At 39.5% G+C, this 20,529-nt stretch overlaps 1 long non-coding RNA gene across 1 annotated transcript; it reads right to left on the bottom strand.

The window, feature by feature from the left end:
• Positions 1-11,846: 11,846 nt before the first annotated feature.
• LOC112718317 (uncharacterized) lies at positions 11,847-13,216 on the bottom strand. Its single transcript, XR_003160759.3, has 4 exons — positions 13,112-13,216; positions 12,282-12,368; positions 12,110-12,194; positions 11,847-11,978 (listed from the first exon to the last, which is right to left on the bottom strand). It is a non-coding gene; the product is annotated as an uncharacterized lncRNA (long non-coding RNA).
• Positions 13,217-20,529: the final 7,313 nt, after the last annotated feature.

The following is a 20,529-nucleotide window of genomic DNA, read 5'->3' as shown; positions in this document are numbered from 1 at the left end:
GCTTCTCTTGTTCCTTCAGCAATTTGCAGAGCATGCAGTTCTGATTCTGCTGTTCTTCCTTCAGTTGCTCCATAGTCTCTTGCAACTTGTTGATAGATGCTTCTAGGCTGGCCCAGTAGCCAATTTCAGGGAATTCAGGGAGGAACTCCTGCGCCCTCCTTTTGATAGAGTTGTCTTGCATTTGTCCTTCCATTGACTTCTTGGTGATTGGATGTTCAATGGGTATGAATTCATCTACTCCCATCTTTACCCCAGCCTCTTTACAGAGCAAGGAGATCAAGCTTGGGTAAGCTAGTTTAGCTTCAGTGGAATTCTTATTTGCAATTGTGTAGATCTCACAAGCAATCACATGATGAACCTCCACTTCTTTTCCAAGCATAATGCAATGAATCATCACTGCTCTCTTGATAGTGACCTCAGAACGGTTGCTAGTGGGCAGTATGGAACGCCCAATAAAGTCTAGCCAACCTCTTGCAATTGGTTTGAGGTCTCCCCTCTTGAGTTGGTTTGGGACACCCTTTGAATTGGTTATCCACTTAGTTCCAGGGAGGCATATGTCCTCTAGAACTTGATCCAACCCTTTATCTGCTCTCACCATTCTCCTATTAAAGGATTCAGGATCATCTTGCAGTTGAGGTAATTTGAAGATTTCTCTTATTTTGTCCAGATGGAAGTACATAACTTTCCCTCTGACCATGGTTCTGTAGGTATGGTAAGCAGTTCCAGTCATTCTCTGCTTATCTGTTAGCCACAGATTTGAGTAGAATTTCTGAACCATATTCCTTCCAACCTTTATTTCAGGATTGGTTAGAACCTCCCATCCTCTGTTTCGAATTTGCTCTTGGATCCCCGGATACTCATCTTCTTTCAGATCAAATTTTACTTCCGGGATCACTGACCTCAGACCCATTATTTTGTGATAATGGTCTTCATGTTCTTTGGTTAAGAACTTCTCTTGATTCCAAAGATTCTTTGGATTATTCTCTTTCTTTCCTCTTAAATTGGTTTGTTTTCCCTTAGGAGCCATGATCTTGATGAATCTTGGCTTAGTGATCACGGAAAAGCACACCAAACTTAGAGGTTTGCTTGTCCTCAAGCAAAAGAAAGGAAAGAAGAGAGAGAGAGGAAGAGTAAATTCGAATGGTGTGGTAGAATGAGGGGGGCCAAACGTGTATTTATAAGGTGGGGAGGAGAGATTTCGAAAAAAAGAAAAATTTGAAAGGAGATTTGAGAAGATATGGAAAGAAATTGAGAGAAGGGTAAGTTTTTGAACAAAATTTGGGAATGATTTGAGAGATTTGAAGAATGATTTTAGATTTTTGAAAATTTGAAAGTGAATGATGAGAGATTGAAATGTGTTTTTGTAGAAAAATATGGGTAAGAAAAGGAAAGTTTGAAAAAATTTGATTTGAAAACAAAATTGTGGTCCCCCCACCTTTCTGGCGTTAAACGCCCAGAATGGCACCCATTCTGGCGTTTAACGCCCATTTGTTGCCCCTTTTGGGCGTTTAACGCCCAGCCAGGTGCCCTGGCTGGCGTTAAACGCCAGAATTCCTTTATCACTGGGCGTTTTTCTAAACGCCCAGGATGCTGCACACCTGGCGTTAAACGCCCAGAATGGTGCCCATTCTGGCGTTTAACGCCCAAAATGGCACCATTCCTGGCGTTAAACACCCAGAATGGGCACCATTCTGGGCGTTTAACGCCCAAAATGCCCCTTACTGGCGTTTTTTCGCCAGTAAGCTCTTTTTCTCTGCTTTTTGAGCTGAATCCTTCTGTAACTCTGTGAATTCCTTCATTTTTGATACTTGCCTCTGTAAGAACAAATCATATAACCTCCTAATGACTGGGTTGCCTCCCAGCAAGCGCTTCTTTACTGTCTTTAGCTGGACCTTTACTGAGAATCACTCAAGTCTCAGTTTTGAGCATTCCTGCTCAAAATTGCCTTCAAGATAATGCTTGATTCTCTGTCCATTAACAATGAACTTTTTGTCAGAATCAATATCCTGAAGCTCAACATATCCATATGGTGATACTCCTGTAATCACATACGGACCCCTCCACCGGGATTTAAGTTTTCCTGGAAACAGTCTGAGCCTAGAGTTGAAGAGCAGAACTTTTTGTCCTGGCTCAAAGACTCTGGTTGACAACTTCTTGTCATGCCATTTCTTTTCCTTTTCCTTATAAATTTTTGCATTCTCAAAGGCATTGAGTCTGAACTCCTCTAGCTCATTTAGCTGGAGTAATCTTTTTTCACCAGCTAACTGAGCATCCATGTTTAGGAATCTGGTTGCCCAGTAGGCTTTATGTTCCAGTTCCACGGGCAGATGACAGGCCTTCCCATACACCAGTTGGTATGGAGAGGTTCCTATAGGAGTCTTGAATGCTGTTCTGTATGCCCACAGAGCATCATCCAAGCTCTTTGCCCAATCCTTTCTTCGGGCTATCACAGTCCGTTCCAGGATTCTTTTTATCTCTCTGTTAGAGACCTCAACTTTCCCATTTGTCTGTGGATGATACGGAGTTGCCACTTTGTGGCTAATTCCATATCTTACCATAGCAGAGTATAGCTGTTTATTGCAAAAATGAGTGCCCCCGTCACTGATTAGTACTCTGGGAACACCAAACCTGCTGAAGATGTGTTTCTGGAGGAATTTTAGCACGGTCTTGGTATCATTAGTGGGTGTAGCAATTGCTTCTACCCACTTAGATACATAGTCCACTGCCACCAGAATGTAAGTGTTTGAGTATGATGGTGGGAATGGCCCCATGAAGTCAATTCCCCATACATCAAACAATTCTATCTCTAATATCCCTTGTTGAGGCATGGCATATCCGTGAGGCAAGTTACCAGCTCTTTGGCAACTGTCACAGTTACGCACAAACTCTCGGGAATCTTTATAGAGAGTAGGCCAGTAGAAGCCACATTGGAGGACTTTAGTGGCTGTTCGCTCACTTCCAAAATGTCCTCCATACTGTGATCCATGGCAGTGCCATAGGATCCTTTGTGCTTCTTCTCTGGATACACATCTGCGGATCATTCCGTCTGCACATCTCTTAAAGAGATATGGTTCATCCCAGAGGTAGTACTTGGCATCTGAAATTAATTTCTTTCTTTGCACTCTGCTGTACTCCTGGGGTATGAACCTCACAGCTTTATAGTTTGCAATATCTGCAAACCATGGAGCTTCCTGAATGGCAAAGAGTTACTCATCTGGGAAGGTCTCAGAGATCTCAGTAGAGGGGAGGGACGCCCCAGCTACTGGTTCTATTCGGGACAGATGATCAGCTACTTGGTTCTCTGTCCCTTTTCTGTCTCTTATCTCTATATCAAACTCTTGCAGAAGCAACACCCATCTTATAAGTCTGGGTTTTGAATCCTGCTTTGTGAGTAAGTATTTAAGAGCAGCATGGTCAGTGTACACAACCACTTTGGATCCCACTAGATAGGATCTAAACTTGTCAATGGCATAGACCACTGCAAGTAACTCTTTTTCTGTGGTTGTGTAATTCTTCTGTGCGTCATTTAGAACACGGCTGGCATAATAAATGACGTGCAGAAGCTTGTTATGCCTCTGTCCCAACACTGCACCAATGGCATGGTCACTGGCATCACACATTAGTTCAAATGGCAATGTCCAATCTGGTGCAGAGATGACTGGTGCTGTGACCAGCTTAGCTTTCAGGGTCTCAAATGCCTGCAGACACTGTGTGTCAAACACCAATGGTGTGTCAGCAGCTAGCAGGTTACTCAAAGGTTTTGCAATTTTTGAAAAATCCTTTATGAACCTTCTGTAGAATCCTGCATGCCCCAGAAAGCTTCTGATTGCCTTAACATTGGCAGGTGGTGGTAATTTTTCAATTACCTCTACCTTTGCCTTATCCACCTCTATTCCCCTGCTTGAAATTTTGTGCCCAAGGACAATTCCCTCAGTCACCATAAAGTGACATTTCTCCCAGTTTAAAACCAGGTTAGTCTCTTGGCACCTTTTCAGGACAAGTGCTAGGTGATTAAGACAGGAGCTGAATGAGTCTCCGTATACTGAGAAGTCATCCATGAAGACTTCCAGAAATTTCTCTACCATATCTGAGAAGATAGAGAGCATGCACCTCTGAAAGGTTGCAGGTGCATTGTACAGACCAAAAGGCATCCTCCTGTAGGCAAACACGCCAGAAGGGCAAGTAAATGCTGTTTTCTCTTGGTCCTGAGGGTCTACTGCAATTTGGTTGTAGCCTGAATAGCCATCCAAAAAGCAGTAATAATCATGACCAGCTAGTCTTTCTAGCATTTGGTCTATAAATGGTAAAGGAAAATGATCCTTTCTGGTGGCTGTATTGAGCCTTCTGTAGTCAATACACATACGCCACCCTGTGACTGTTCTTGTAGGAACCAGTTCATTTTTTTCATTATGAACCACTGTCATGCCTCCCTTTTTGGGGACAACTTGGACAGGGCTCACCCAGGGGCTATCAGAAATAGGATAAATAATCCCAGGCTCTAGTAATTTAGTGACCTCTTTCTGCACCACCTCCTTCATGGCTGGATTTAGCCTCCTTTGTGGTTGGACCACTGGTTTGGCATTATCCTCCAACAGGATCTTGTGCATGCATCTAGCTGGGCTAATGCCCTTGAGATCACTTATGGACCACCCAAGAGCTGTCTTGTGTGTCCTTAGCACTTGAATCAGTGCTTCCTCTTCCTGTGGATTTAAAGCAGAGCTTATAATCACTGGAAAAGTGTCACCCTCTCCCAGAAACGCATACTTCAGGGATGGTGGTAGTGGTTTGAGTTCAGGTTTGGGAGGCTTATCCCCCTCCTGAGGAATTTTCGAAAATTCCTTTGTTTCCACTGATTCTTCTTGATCAGGTTGAGCATCTTTGAAGATGTCCTCAAGCTCTGATTCTAGGCTTTCAGTCATATTGATCTCTTCTACCAGAGAGTCAATAATGTCAGCGCCCATGCAGTCATTTGGTGTGTCTGGATGCTGCATAGCTTTTACAGCATTCAACTTGAACTCATCCTCATTGACTCTCAGGGTTACTTCCCCTTTCTGTACATCAATAAGAGTTCGTCCAGTTGCTAGGAAAGGTCTTCCTAGAATGAGAGTTGCACTCTTGTGCTCCTCCATTTCCAGCACCACAAAGTCAGTTGGAAAGGCGAATGGCCCAACCTTGACAATCATATCCTCTATTATGCCTGATGGATATTTAATGGAGCCATCAGCAAGTTGGAGGCATATCCGGGTTGGTTTGACTTCTCCAGTCAACCCAAGCTTTCTGATAGTGGATGCAGGTATTAGATTGATGCTTGCTCCAAGATCACACATGGCTGTCTTGGTGCAAGCACCTTCTAATGTGCATGGTATCATAAAGCTTCCTGGATCTTGAAGCTTTTCTGGTAAGCTTTTTAGAATGACTGCACTGCATTCTTCAGTGAGAAACACTTTTTCAGTTTCTCTCCAATCCTTCTTATGACTTAAGATTTCTTTCATGAACTTAGCATAAGAAGGTATTTGCTCAAGCGCCTCTGCAAACGGAATCTTTATTTCAAGAGTCCTTAGATAGTCTGCAAAGCGGGCAAATTGCTTATCCTGTTCCGCTTGGCGGAGTTTTTGAGGATAAGGCATCTTGGCTTTATAGTCTTCAACCTTAGATGCTGCAGGTTTATTCCTTACAGAAGTGGTTGAAGAAGTCTTGTTAGAGGGATTACTGTCAGCACTCTCAGGTGTCTGATCTTCCCTTGGCGTCTGAACGCCAGGATTGGGTGGAAAATGGGCGTTTAACGCCAACTTTTCCCCCTTTTCTGGCGTTTGAACGCTAGAACTGGGCAAGGAATGGGCGTTTAACGCCAACTTTCCTTCCCTCTCTGGCGTTTGAACGCCAAAAGTATTCCTCTCTGGGCTCTTACTGTCCTCAGAGGGATTTTGAACAGTGGGTTGGTTATCCTCTGTCAATTGTTCCTTATTTGGCCTTTTGCTCTTTTGAGCAGTGTTATTCAGTGTCTTCCCATTCCTCAGTTGAACTGCTTGACATTCCTCTGTTATTTGTTTAGATATTTGCTGTTTAGCTTGATTCAACTGCAGTTCCATGTTCTTGTTAGCAACTTTAGTTTCATGGAGCATCTCTTTAAATTCTGCTAACTGTTCTGTCATCAGGAGCAATTGTTGATTAAGCTCAATCATCTGTTCTTGAGGATTAGGATCAGTGGCTAGTGCCATGACTTCCTCTTTTGGAGAGAACTCATTGTTAGAGTACAAATATTGGTTTCTAGCAACAGTGTCTATAAGCTCTTGAGCTTCTTCAATTGTCTTCCTCATGTGTATAGATCCACCAGCTGAGTGGTTTAAAGACATCTGAGCTTTTTCTGTAAGCCCATAGTAGAAGATGTCTAACTGTACCCACTCTGAAAATATTTCAGAGGGGCACTTTCTTAGCATACCTCTATACCTCTCCCAGGCATTATAAAGGGATTCATTATCCTCTTGTTTAAAGCCTTGGATGTCCAGCCTTAGCTGTGTCATCCTCTTTGGAGGGTAAAAGTGATTCAGGAATTTGTCTGATAACTGTTTCCATGTCTTTATGCTTGCTGTAGGTTGGTTATTTAACCACCTTTTAGCTTGATCTTTTACAGCAAATGGAAACAGTAATAGTCTGTAGACATCCTGATCTACCTCTTTATCATGTACTGTGTCAGCAATTTGTAAGAATTGTGCCAGAAACTCAATAGGCTCTTCCTGTGGAAGACCGGAATACTGGCAATTTTGCTGCACTATGATAATGAGTTGAGGATTTAGCTCAAAGCTGCTTGCTTTGATGGGAGGTGTACAGATGCTACTCCCATATGCAGCTGTAATGGGGTTAGCATATGACCCCGAGTCCTTCTGGACTGATCAATTCCACTTAGGTCCATAATGGATAAAGGGAAATGATATGGATTGCAAATAGATAAAATATTTTGTTTTTTTTTTGAATTAAACGAAAAAAAATAAAATAAAATAAAAGGAAATTAAGATAAAAATTCGAAAATCAAAAAGAAAATAAGATCAAAGCAAATTGAGAACTGAATCAATTAGTTAATTAAAAAGATTTTGAAAAGAGCAATTAAAAAGATATGATTGAAAAAAATTTTATGAAAAAGATTTGATTTTTGAAAAGAGGAAAGAGAAAAACAACAAAATGACACCAAACTTAAAACTTTTAGAAAATCAAACACTAATTTTCGAAAATTTTTAAGGGAAAAACACAAAGAGGACACCAAACTTAGAATTTTTATAGATCAAAAAGAGACTAAGGACATGCAAAATCGAAAAACTAAAAGAAAAGTAAAAGCATGCAATTGACACTAAACTTAAAATATGAAACTAGACTCAACTAAAAGACTCTAAACCAACAAAAACAAAACAGTCCTAATCTAAGCAACAAGATAAGCCGTCAGTTGTCCAAACTCGAACAATCCCCGGCAACGGCGCCAAAAACTTGGTGCACGAAATTGCAATCACACCTTTGCAATCCCGCACAACTAACCAGCAAGTGCACTGGGTCGTCCAAGTAATACCTTACGCGAGTAAGGGTCGATCCCACAGAGATTGTCGGATTGAAGCAAGCTATGGTTATCTTGTAAATCTTAGTCAGGATATCAGAGATTATCAGGATTGATTGTAAAAAGCAAAAGAACATAAAATAAGTACTTGTTTTGCAGTAATGGAGAATAGGTTGGGGTTTTGGAGATGCTCCATCTTCTGAATCTCTGCTTTCCTACTGTCTTCTTCTTCAAGCACGCAAGGCTCCTTCCATGGCAAGCTGTATGCAAGGGTTTCACCGTTGTCAGTGGCTACCTCCCATCCTCTCAGTGGAAATGTTCAACGCACCCTGTCACGGCACGGCTATCCATCTGTCGGTTCTCAATCAGGCCGGAATAGAATCCAGTGATTCTTTGGCGTCTGTCACTAACGCCCCGCCTTCAGGAGTTTGAAGCTCGTCACAGTCATTCAATCATTGAATCCTACTCAGAATACCACAGACAAGGTTTAGACCTTCCGGATTCTCTTGAATGCCGCCATCAGTTCTAGCTTATACCACGAAGATTCCGGTTAAAGAATCCAAGAGATATCTACTTAATCTAAGGTAGAACGGAGGTGGTTGTCAGGCACACGTTCATGGTTGAGAATGATGATGATTGTCACAGATCATCACATTCATCCGATTTAAGAACAAGTGATATCTTAGAATGGAAGCAAGCATGATTGAATGAAAAACAGTAGTAATTGCATTAATCCATCAAGACACAGCAGAGCTCCTCACCCCCAACCATGGGGTTTAGAGACTCATGCTGTGGAAGGTACACAAAGAAACGTGTAAAGTGTCATGAGGTACAGATACAATGTCAAAAGATCCTATTAATAGTAAACTAGTAACCTAGGGTATACAGAAATGAGTAAATGACGTAAAAATCCACTTCTGGGTCCACTTGGTGTGTGCTCGGGCTGAGCAATGAAGCATTTTCGTGTAGAGACCTTTTCTGGAGTTAAACGCCAGCTTTTATGCCAGTTTGGGCGTTTAACTCCAAGTTTTATGCCAGTTCCAGCGTTAAACGCTGGAATTTCTGAGGCTGATTTGCCACGCCGGTTTGGGCCATCAAATCTTGGGCAAAGTATGGACTATCATATATTTCTGGAAAGCTCAGGATGTCTACTTTCCAACGCTGTTGAGAGCGCGCCAATTGGGCTTTTGTAGCTCCAGAAAATCCACTTCGAGTGCAGGGAGGTCAGAATCCAACAACATCTGCAGTCCTTTTCAGTCTCTGAATCAGATTTTTGCTCAGAACCCTCAATTTCAGCCAGAAAATACCTGAAATCACAGAAAAACACACAAACTCATAGTAAAGTCCAGAAAAGTGAATTTTAACTAAAAACTAATAAAAATATACTAAAAACTAACTAGATCATACTAAAAACATACTAAAAACAATGCCAAAAAGCGTATAATATAATAACATGAATTGGCAGAGAAACAAAGAAGTCCTTGAATTGAAAGATAATATTCCTACTTCTGTATCAATGGACAATGATGATGAATATTATCAAGATGATAAGAGACACACATACCTGTAATGCAGAAGACAGTACCACCAAGTAAAAGCTAGCCAGCTTTTCCATTTCTCCAAACGAAATGGAAAATATAGTGAGGAGATATAGCCTTGAAAATACTAGGATAATGGTGTATGATGCTATAAATTCCTACAAGTGGGGTACAAAAGGTCCATGCAGCCATTATTGGAGAAAAGAGGAAACTCATGCGTGATGTGCCAAATTTTTGAAGTCAAAGTATTACCTTTAATTTTCTTGATCAGCTGTTCTTCTGAGACGTGTGCTTTATACTCTAATATCAATAGAAACCTTTATAGTACAGTGGGTGAATAGTGAATACAATTATAAACAAACAAAAAGATACTATTTTAATTTAGGAATATAATTATTACAAGTTTTGAGAGTAAAGAGTAGTGTACCTGCTACTTTAGCGGCAGCAATTTGAATAAGGGTGAGTCCTACCGAAAGAGTGTAGGCACCACTTCCAGCTAAGGACGCTTCAGCTTCATGTGCCTCCAACAAGTTGAGATTACTTGCATTCACGTAATGATGCTCAACCGCTTCAGATGCCTTACTTGACAGAACAACAAGAATGCATAAGAGAATCAGCATTTTAAGAGAATGTTAACAAATAACCATAAGGACTTAAAGGTTGAAAGGCTCATTATTTGACAAATTCTTTGCTTTCTTTGGTTCAATGATCTGAATATATTGAGGAGTTTGTTCACGAGATTCTTTCTTCATTCCAGGTTTAGATTTTTCTTGAGCAGCATTATATCCAAAAAGCGACTCCATCATTTCTTCATTGAACCTATTAAGAACATACCATTCAACTCAACTCAAATGTAGTCGCAACAAGAAAGTAGGAAGCAAAACTAAAAGAAACTCGAAACTTACTGGAAGGATCCTGCTTTGAGCTGATTCCAAACCATAGCCTGATCTGAGTTTGCTTGAACTTTATCTATAATCTTTCAGATCTCATAAAAACATCAACTTGACAAGAAGCTATATCAATAAAAGAGGTATCTCTTATCAAGAATTAGAATTTGGAAGGAGTTACAGCTGTCTAGTAGTTCCTAAACAAATATTAATCTTTCAAATCACAACATTGAGCATGAAAAGAAAAACCTTGTGGCCACCACTCTGACCTAATAACACCACTCAGATTGCACAAGAGAGCAAAGCACTTATGATTTTTTGCTTCTTTCCTTTAACTTTGGAGCTACTCTTTTATATTTCATCATCTTTTTTAAAGAATAAAGTGTGTAGTTTATTTCAATGAATTCTTCCTCTATATAGTGCTTATTGAAGTGGAAGGAAACATCAAAAACACAAGAATGAATTTAGAATATACCATTAGGTTTCAGAATTTCTGTGGCATCATAGGCTGAAAGAGGTGTTCTAGTTACTTCAACCTTGGATCAAGGTAACATAATTCATTATTAAGAATGAAAATTCTATCATTTTTCTAAAGTATATTACTTTTTCTCCTTCATGTATTAATACCCTTATCATTTTAATGAACCAAAATGCTAATAAGATATACATATTTCCGTAGTAGATATGCTGCTGAATTCGGAAGAACAAATAAATACTGATAGCGCTGTTTCTGCCTCATCAAGAGTGGAGTTTGGTTCCCCTGTTCAAGTAACTCCGATATTCAGATCTTTGGCACATTGCAAGTGTATCCTTACAGTTCTGAAGGCTGTCAATAACAAGATTCGAAAGAATGAAAGGAAAAAGAAGGGTTAGGCACAAACTAATGCTGGGGAATTTTTGAATGCCCTTTCCTCACATGCAGCCAATTAATAGAAGCTTTAATTTTGCATCTTATCTTTGCTTACTAATATAGTAATAGAGGGAAGAGCAGCAAGGGGAATTTACCATGTAAACTGCATACAAGATGACCAGAAGCTATGCAAGGATTTGATTATGGCTATTCATGGGCCTGGGCTTTCATAACTACTACTAGCACTGAAAAACACTAGTTAGCAACAGCCTTGGCCAAATATGATTTACCTGTTCCAGGTGGTCCATACAACAAAAATGCTCGCCATGGTCGTCTTTTACCTGAAGGATACCATTAGTAACATTTAATAAAATTCCATAGAAATAAATTAATATTTAATGAATATGAACCATCTCCTATTGCTTATAGAAGTCCAAATCACGTTTTCAATCAAAGCCATTGTGGCTGCATAGAAGAGTTAGTAAAAATCCGATCATCATAAATTTCAGAATAAAAATCCCTTTACACTTTCTTGATATATCATATCAAAGATCGGAGAAGGAAAAAATTGAAATGTAATCACAGCATCCTATACTTTCCCTTTTCCTCCTACTCAACCAAGCAGACCCTTATTTCAAAAGTATCTGATTTCAAAAGGAACAATGTTCAAACCATAAGGGAGTAAAATTCTAATTCACATTAGTATTTTCTTGCATTTATGTTTATTCAACTCAAACAGTACACACCAAAGTACAAAAAGAGGACGGAAAAAATTGCAGCATATCTTAATCAGTCTGACAAATTTTACACTTATAATTAAAATAAAAGGTAAAAAAGTGACGGTCTACCCTCCCAGTTGATTACCTTCAGCAAATTACTATCAAACTTCACAAAGCAAGATTCTATATAATAGCAACTCAACGTAGTAGTTATTAAACAGCACAAATGTTTTTCTATATCATTTACCCTTCAACCAAACATACCCTAAAAGCCAAGAGAAAGCCAACAATGGAAATCGAAAGGAGGATAACCCCCTACCAAAAACAATTAAAAGGAAAATTTAATTTTGTATTTATTATTGAATATAATAATTATGATTAACATTAATTCCCTTACGTTTTCGCAGCCTGCCTCCCTTTCCCAATTGCAGCACCAAAATATCTCTAGAACATAGCAATAAGAACAAATTAGTAGAAAAGTTGTATGTAGAACTGCAAAGAAAAGGAACCTCAATAGTTTAGGTATTGCTAAATATAATTTCAGAAGTTGTCAACAAAACAAAAGGTTCACTAACATAGGAAACACCAGAAGGTTCAACCATGTACAATTGTGGTCCATCTCTGTCATAACCTCCTAGTATGATGCCACATCCAAAAGGTCTGTGAAATTGCCAACAATATGTTATTGATGTAAAAAATACGAAAAACTACAGCTTAAAATGGTAATGCGAATCAGTTTCACTAAACCTAAGCCACCAGAACAGTGTGCAAAGGTGCACATAACTAGCCATGCGTTCAGCAAGTTCCTTAACAAGAATAGGTTCTCCATACACACTGCAAAGAAAAATAAGCTAGAAATGAATATTATGTAACGGAAAGATATTGATCTTTAACTGGGCACTATACACATAAGGAAATGGTAAAAACACAATATTAGCATGCACATCAAACCTAGTCCATTCAACACTGCTACACTAATTCTCTTATCCCATAGTGATTCAATCATGACATTCAATCTAAAGCATGAAAATGCATGAGTACTGAAACCCCAAGCATGATATGGTTCACTTCAATCCAGAGCCACCAACAGCATTGTGTTAGATCATAGATGTTTGAAATGGCAAATGTTTTAAGGTATAAACCAATAATTTTAATGGTCCACTAAAACTTTCTTTCTGAATGAGGATTTTAGCTTTTGATTATATTCTATCACTATAAGCTTGAGAAACAAGAACAATAAAATAAACTAAATTATCACTGTGTTATTTGGACAGCAATTTAAATTCCTACCGATTAGTTTCAGGGAATCCTACATTGTCACATTGACAATAAGTCAAGCATAATATACCAGAATAAAAAGAGTAATGATAATTGGTTGAAATCAAAATTAAAACAAGTCTTAGTCACTTTCCAGTGATTTAAATTTCCAATTAGTTCATTTGTGTTCCACAGCAATAACACATACAATCCAATCTTAGTCAATATAGACAATACATTTAAACAAATGCATCAGAAAAAATGAAAAATAAAAGGGCAGGGTGGACTTTGTTGTGATATTTCAGGATAATGTAATAAACCTGTCATAGTTAGTTGCTTCAGACTTGGTCCTCGCAACAATTTGTCTACCGTCAGTTGCTAACCCTGCCACAGCCTAAAATTGGAAGAAGATTCATGTATACATAAGAAAAGGTTCAAAAATATCAACGCAACAGTAATGAAGCGGCTGATATTATCCCCATAAAACAGTAATAATGAAAACAGAACACATGAAGGTATCCCTATCAACACAACAATATTTTCCCCATAAAACAATAATAATAAAAATAAATCATGTGAAGGTGTTCCTATCAACACAACATTATAACTTAGTTCTATGATCTCCACAACTTTCTAATACTTCCAATTAATTAAACATAAAAGACATCCCTATATGGCCAAAACAAAAAGGCATCCCTATATGGTCGTTTCAAACATTTTTCATATAGATATATCATCATTAATTTAGCATTTTTCATACAGACATTACCCACACTTCTTTCACTCTTCACACTCAATTCACATGTTCTCCTTCAATAACTTCTTAAATTCTATATGCTCCACTGCACAAATCACAACACTACGATACGAGCTACCCAGCAAGTCAGCAATTTCTACCTTTTGTAAACCATTTATTGTCATTAGATTTCTTATTGAAAAAAAGGAGGGGTGGGGGGAGTAGTGATGAGCGGATAATTTGTACGCTTTTTGGCATTGTTTTGAGTATGTTTTTAGTATGTTTTAGTTAGTTTTTAGTATATTTTTATTAGTTTTTAGTTAAAATTCACTTTTCTGGACTTTACTATGAGTTTGTGTGTTTTTTTGTGATTTCAGGTATTTTCTGGCTGAAATTGAGGGACCTGAGCAAAAATCTGATTCAGAGACTAAAAAGGACTGCAGATGCTGTTGGATTCTGACCTCCCTGCACTCGAAGTGGATTTTCTGGAGCTACAAAAGCCCAATTGACGCGCTCTCAACGGCGTTGGAAAGTAGACTTCCTGGACTTTCCAGCAATATATGATAGTCCATACTTTGCCCAAGATTTGATGGCCCAAATCGGCGTTCAAAGTCACCATCAGAATTCCCAGCGTTAAACGCCGGAACTAGCACAAGAATGGGAGTTAAACGCCCAAACTGGCACAAAAGCTGGCGTTTAACTCCAAGAGAAGTCTCTACACAAAAATGCTTCAATGCTCAGCTCAAGCACACACCAAGTGGGCCCGGAAGTGGATTTTTATGTCATTTACTCATCTTTGTAAACCTTAGGCTACTAGTTCTCTATATATAGGACCTTTTACTATTATATTTTCATCGGGGTAGCTATCTTTATTCTTATGCTATCTTAGATCATTGGGAGGCTAGCCATTCGGCCATGTCTCGACCTTGTTCTTATGTATTTTCAACGGTGGAGTTTCTACACACCATAGATTAAGGTGTGGAGCTCTGCTGTACCTCGAGTATTAATGCAATTACTATTGTTCTTCTATTCAATTCCGCTTGTTCTTGTTCTAAGATATCACTTGTTCTTCAACTTGATGAATGTGATGATCCGTGACACTCATCATCATTCTCACTTATGAACGCGTGCCTGACAACCACCTCCGTTCTACCTTAGATTGGGTGGATATCTCTTGGATTCTTTAATCGGAATCTTCGTGGTATAAGCTAGAACTGATGGCGGCATTCAAGAGAATCCGGAAGGTCTAAACATTGTCTGTGGTATTCTGAGTAGGATTCAATGATTGAATGACTGTGACGAGCTTCAAACTCCTGAAGGTTGGGCGTTAGTGACAGACGCAAAAGAATCACTGGATTCTATTCCGACCTGATTGAGAACCGACAGATGAATAGCCGTGCCGTGACAGGGTGCGTTGAACATTTTCACTGAGAGGATGGAAGGTAGCCACTAACAACGGTGAAACCCTTGCATACAGTTTGCCATGGAAAGGAGTAAGAAGGATTGGATGAAGACAGTAGGAAAGCAGAGAGATGGAAGGAACACAGCATCTCCATACGCTTATCTGAAATTCCCACCAATGAATTGCATAAGTATCTCTATCTTTATCTTTATGTTTTATTCATCATTCATAACCATTTGAGTTTGCCTGACTAAGATTTACAAGGTGACCATAGCTTGCTTCATACCAACAATCTCTGTGGGATCGACCCTTACTCGCGTAAGGTTTATTACTTGGACGACCCAGTACACTTGCTGGTTAGTTGTGCGAAGTTGTGTTTATGCCATGGTATTGAACACCAAGTTTTTGGGTTCATCACCGGGGATTAATTGAGTTGTGAAAAGTATTGATCACAATTTCGTGCACCAAGTTTTTGGCGCCGTTGCCGGGGATTGTTCGAGTATGGACAACTGAAGGTTCATCTTGTTGCTTAGATTAGGTATTTTTCTTCAGAGTTCTTAAGAATGAATTCTAGAGTTTCATGATGATCTGTTGAAGTCTGGCTGGCTGTGAAGCCATGTCTAATTTTATTGGACCGAGGTTTCAACTTATCATCACAAGAGCTTGTTGATTTCTATCAATCTTGCTGTTGGAGCAATGATCTGCTAAGGCTTGGCTGGCCATTGGCCATGTCTAGTGTTTTGGACTGGAGCTTTCTTTGAAAGCTTGGCTGGCTATGAAGCCATGTCTAATCCCTGGACCGGAGTCTTAGACTAACATTGCATGATTCGTGGAATTCTCATTAAGAATTTTGATACCTTTATTTTCTTTTCCACTTAATTTTCGAAAAAGCACAAAAAAATCACAAAATCATAAAATCAAAAAAATTTTTCTTGTTTGAGTCTAGAGTCTCATTTTAAGTTTGGTGTCAATTGCATGTTTTTGTTCTTCTTGCATTCATTCATGTGTCTTAAGTGATCTTCAAGATGTTCTTGATGATTTCATTACTCTGATCTTTAATTTCTCTTGACTTGAGTGTTTGTGTTTCTCATATGCATTCTCATTTTGTTAGTGTCAGTAGTATACAAACTGCTAAGTTTGGTGTCTTGCATGCATTGTTTATTTGATTTTAGTTGCATTTTGATTATTACTCATTATTAAAAATCCAAAAAAATTTTTAATTTGTGTCTTTTCAAGTCAATAATACAGAGAATTGAAGATTCAGAACATACTGCAGAGGAATTACACAGAAAAAGCTGGGCGTTCAAAACGCCCAGTGAGGAAGGAAAACTAGCGTTTAAACGCCAGCCAGGGTGCCTGGCTGGGCGTTTAACGCCCAAAAGGGTAGTAGTTTGGGCGTTAAACGCCAGAATGTGCACCATTCTGGGCGTTTAACGCCAGGATGGCACAAGAAGGAAGATTCTGTTTTTAATTCAAATTTTTTTAAGTTTTCAAAATCTTTTCAAAATCAAATCTTTTTCAAATCAAATCTTTTCAATCAAATCTTTTTCAAAATCAATTTCTTTCTATTTTCAAAAATACTTGCTATCAATTAATGATTTGATTCAACATTTCAAGTATGTTACCTTTTCTGTTGAGAAATGTTTAATGTTTGAATAATATCTTTTCTTGTTAGCCAAGTTATTAATTTTTAATATCAAATCTTTTTAAAATGTTTTTCAAATCATATCTTCTCAATCACATCTTTTCCTAAAACCAATCATATTTTCCTAATCACATCTTTTTCAAAATAGTTTTCAATCATATCTTTCTGATTTCTAATTTCAAAATCTTTTTCAAAAATCACTTGATTTCTTTTCCACTCTTGGTTTTCGAAAATTAATTGGTGTTTTTCAAAATGTTTTCAAAATCTTTTACTTAATTTTCGAAAATTTCTTCCCCTCTTCTCACATCCTTCTATTTATGGACTAACACTATTCCTTAATGCACAATTCGAACTCCATCTTCTTTGATAAGTTCGAATTTTCTACTTCTTCCTTCTATTTTTCTTTTCCTCTGACACCTCAAGGAATCTCTATACTGTGACATAGAGGATTCCATATTTCCTTGTTTTCTTCTCTTTCATATGAGCAGAAGCAAAGACAAAAGCATTCTTGTTGAGGCTGACCCTGAACCTGAAAGGACCTTGAAGCGAAAGCTAAGAGAAGCTAAGGCACAATTCTCTGTAGAGGACCTAACAGAAATCTTCAAAGAAGAAGAACCCATGGCAGCCGAAAACAACAACAATGCCAACAATGCAAGGAAGGTGCTGGGTGACTTTACTGCACCTACTCCCGACTTCTATGGGAGAAGCATCTCTATCCCTGCCATTGGAGCAAACAACTTTGAGCTTAAGCCTCAATTAGTTTCTCTAATGCAACAGAATTGCAAGTTCCATGGACTTCCATTGGAAGATCCTCATCAGTTCTTAGCTGAGTTCTTGCAAATCTGTGACACTGTCAAGACTAATGGGGTTGACCCTGAGGTCTACAAACTTATGCTATTCCCTTTTGCTGTAAGAGACAAAGCTAGGATATGGTTGGACTCACAACCTAAAGAAAGCCTGAACTCTTGGGAAAAGCTAGTCAATGCCTTCTTGGCAAAGTTTTTTCCACCTCAAAAATTGAGTAAGCTTAGAGTGGAAGTCCAAACCTTCAGACAGAAGGAAGGAGAATCCCTCTATGAAGCTTGGGAAAGATACAAACAATTAATCAGAAAGTGTCTCTCTGATATGCTTTCTGAATGGAGCATCATAGGTATCTTCTATGATGGTCTCTCTGAACTGTCCAAGATGTCTTTGGATAGCTCTGCTGGAGGATCTCTTCATCTGAAGAAGACGCCTACAGAAGCTCAAGAACTAATTGAAATGGTTGCAAATAACAATTCATGTACACTTCTGAAAGAAATCTTGTGAACAATGGGACAAATAAGAAGAAAGGAGTTCTTGAAATTAATACTCTGAATGCCATATTGGCTCAGAACAAAATATTGACTCAGCAAGTCAATATGATTTCTCAAAGTCTGTTTGGAATGCAAAATGCACCAGGTAGTACTAAGGACGCTTCATCTGAAGAAGAAGCTTATGATCCTGAGAACCCTTCAATGGAAGAGGTGAATTACATGGGAGAACCCTATGGAAACACCTATAATCCTTCATGGAGAAATCATCCAAATCTCTCATGGAAGGATCAACAGAGACCTCAACAAGGTTTCAACAACAATAATGGTAGAAGAAACAAGTTTAGCAATAGCAAGCCTTTTCCATCATCTTCTCAGCAACAGATAGAGAGTTCTAAACAGAACAACTCTGACTTAGCAACCATGGTCTCTGATCTAATCAAAACCACTCAAAGTTTCATGACTGAAACAAGGTCCTCCATTAGAAACTTGGAGGGACAAGTGGGTCAGCTGAGCAAGAAAATTACTGAACTCCCTCCTAGTACTCTTCCAAGCAATACAGAAGAAAATCCAAAAGGAGAGTGCAAAGCCATCAACATGGCCGAATTTGGAGAGGAGGAAGAGGCAGTGAACGCCACTGAGGAAGACCTCAATGGACGTCCACTGGCCTCCAATGAGTTTACCAATGAGGAACCATGGGACTCTGAGGCTCAAAATGAGACCATAGAGATTCCATTGGACTTACTTCTGCCATTCATGAGCTCTGATGAGTATTCTTCCTCTGAAGAGGATGAGTATGTCACTGAAGAGCAAGTTGCTAAATACCTTGGAGCAATCATGAAGCTAAATGACAAGTTATTTGGAAATGAGACTTGGGAGGATGAACCCCCTTTGCTCACCAAAGAACTGGATGACTTGTCTAGGCAGAAACTGCCTCAAAAGAGACAGGATCCTGGGAAGTTTTCAATACCTTGTACCATAGGCACCATAACCTTCAAGAAGGCCTTGTGTGACCTAGGGTCAAGTGTAAACCTCATGCCTCTCTCTGTAATGGAGAAGCTAGGGATCTTTGAGGTGCAAGCTGCAAAAATCTCACTAGAGATGGCAGACAACTCAAGAAAACAAGCTTATGGACTTGTAGAAGATGTTCTGGTAAAAGTTGAAGACCATTACATCCCTGCTGATTTCATAGTCCTAGAGACTGGGAAGTGCATGGATGAATCCATCATCCTTGGCAGACCCTTCTTAGCCACAGCAAAGGCTGTGATTGATGTTGATAGAGGAGAATTGATCATTCAAGTGAATGAAGAATCCTTGGTGTTTAAGGCTCAAAGATATCCCTCTGTCACCATGGAGAGGAAGCATGAAGAGCTTCTCTCAAAACAGAGCCAAACAGAGCTCCTACAGTCAAACTCTAAGTTTGGTGTTGGGAGGCCACAACCAACCTCTAAGTTTGGTGTTGAACCCCCACATTCAAACTCTAAGTTTGGTGTTGGGAGTTTCCAACATTGCTCTGAGCATCTGTGAGGCTCCATGAGAGCCCTCTGTCAAGCTACTGACATTAAAGAAGCACTTGTTGGGAGGCAACCCAATGTTATATTTTATCTATTTTCCTTTGTTATTTTATGTTTTCTGTAGGTTGATGATCATGAGAAGTCACAAAATCAATTGACAAAGCTAAAACAGAAAGAAAAATAGAAAGAAAAACAGCACACCCTGGAGGAGAACTTGCTGGCGTTTAAACGCTAGTAAGGCTAGCAGATGGGCGTTTAACGCCCAGTCTGGCACCATTCTGGGCATTTAACGCCAGAAAGGGGCACCAGACTGGCGTTAAACGGCAATAAAGGGCAAGAACTTGGCGTTAAACGCCAGAAATGGGCACCAGCCCGGCGTTTAACGCCAGAATTGGCACAAAGGGCATTTTCTCTCGCCACTTGGTGCAGGGATGACTTTTCCTTGACACCTCAGGATCTGTGGACCCCACAGGATCCCCACCTACCCCACCACTCTCTCTCTTCTTCACCCATTCACCAATCACCTCAACTCCTCTTCCCCAAAAACCCTTCACCTATCAAATCCCATCTTTCTCTTCACCACTCACATCCATCCTTCATAAAACCCCACCTACCCCACCATTCAAATTCAAAACACTTTCCCTCCCAAACCCACCCATACATGACCGAACCCTACCCCTCTCCCCAATCCTATATAAACCCATCTTCACTCCTTCATTTTCACACAACCTAAACACTACTTCTCCCTTTTTGGCCGAACCACAAAGCCATCTCCATCTCCTCTATTTATTCTTCTTCTACTCTCTTCTTTCTTCTTTTGCTCGAGGACGAGCAAACCTTTTAAGTTTGGTGTGGTAAAAGCATTGCTTTTTGTTTTTCCATAACCATTTATGGCATCCAAGGCCGGAGAAACCTCTAGAAAGAGGAAAGGGAAGGCAAAAGCTTCCACCTCCGAGTCATGGGAGATGGAGAGATTTATCTCAAGGGTGCATCAAGACCACTTCTATGAAGTTGTGGCCCTGAAGAAGGTGATCCCCGAGGTCCCTTTCAAACTCAAAAAGAGTGAATATCCGGAGATCCGACACGAGATCCGAAGAAGAAGTTGGGAAGTTCTTACCGACCCCATTCAACAAGTCAGAATCCTAATGG

This window comes from Arachis hypogaea, chromosome 10 (genome assembly GCF_003086295.3).
Source record: "Arachis hypogaea cultivar Tifrunner chromosome 10, arahy.Tifrunner.gnm2.J5K5, whole genome shotgun sequence".
In the NCBI taxonomy this organism is placed as follows: Eukaryota; Viridiplantae; Streptophyta; class Magnoliopsida; order Fabales; family Fabaceae; genus Arachis; species Arachis hypogaea.
The sequence above is the reverse complement of the archived record's forward strand: the minus strand, read 5'-3'. Positions and strand labels throughout refer to the sequence as shown.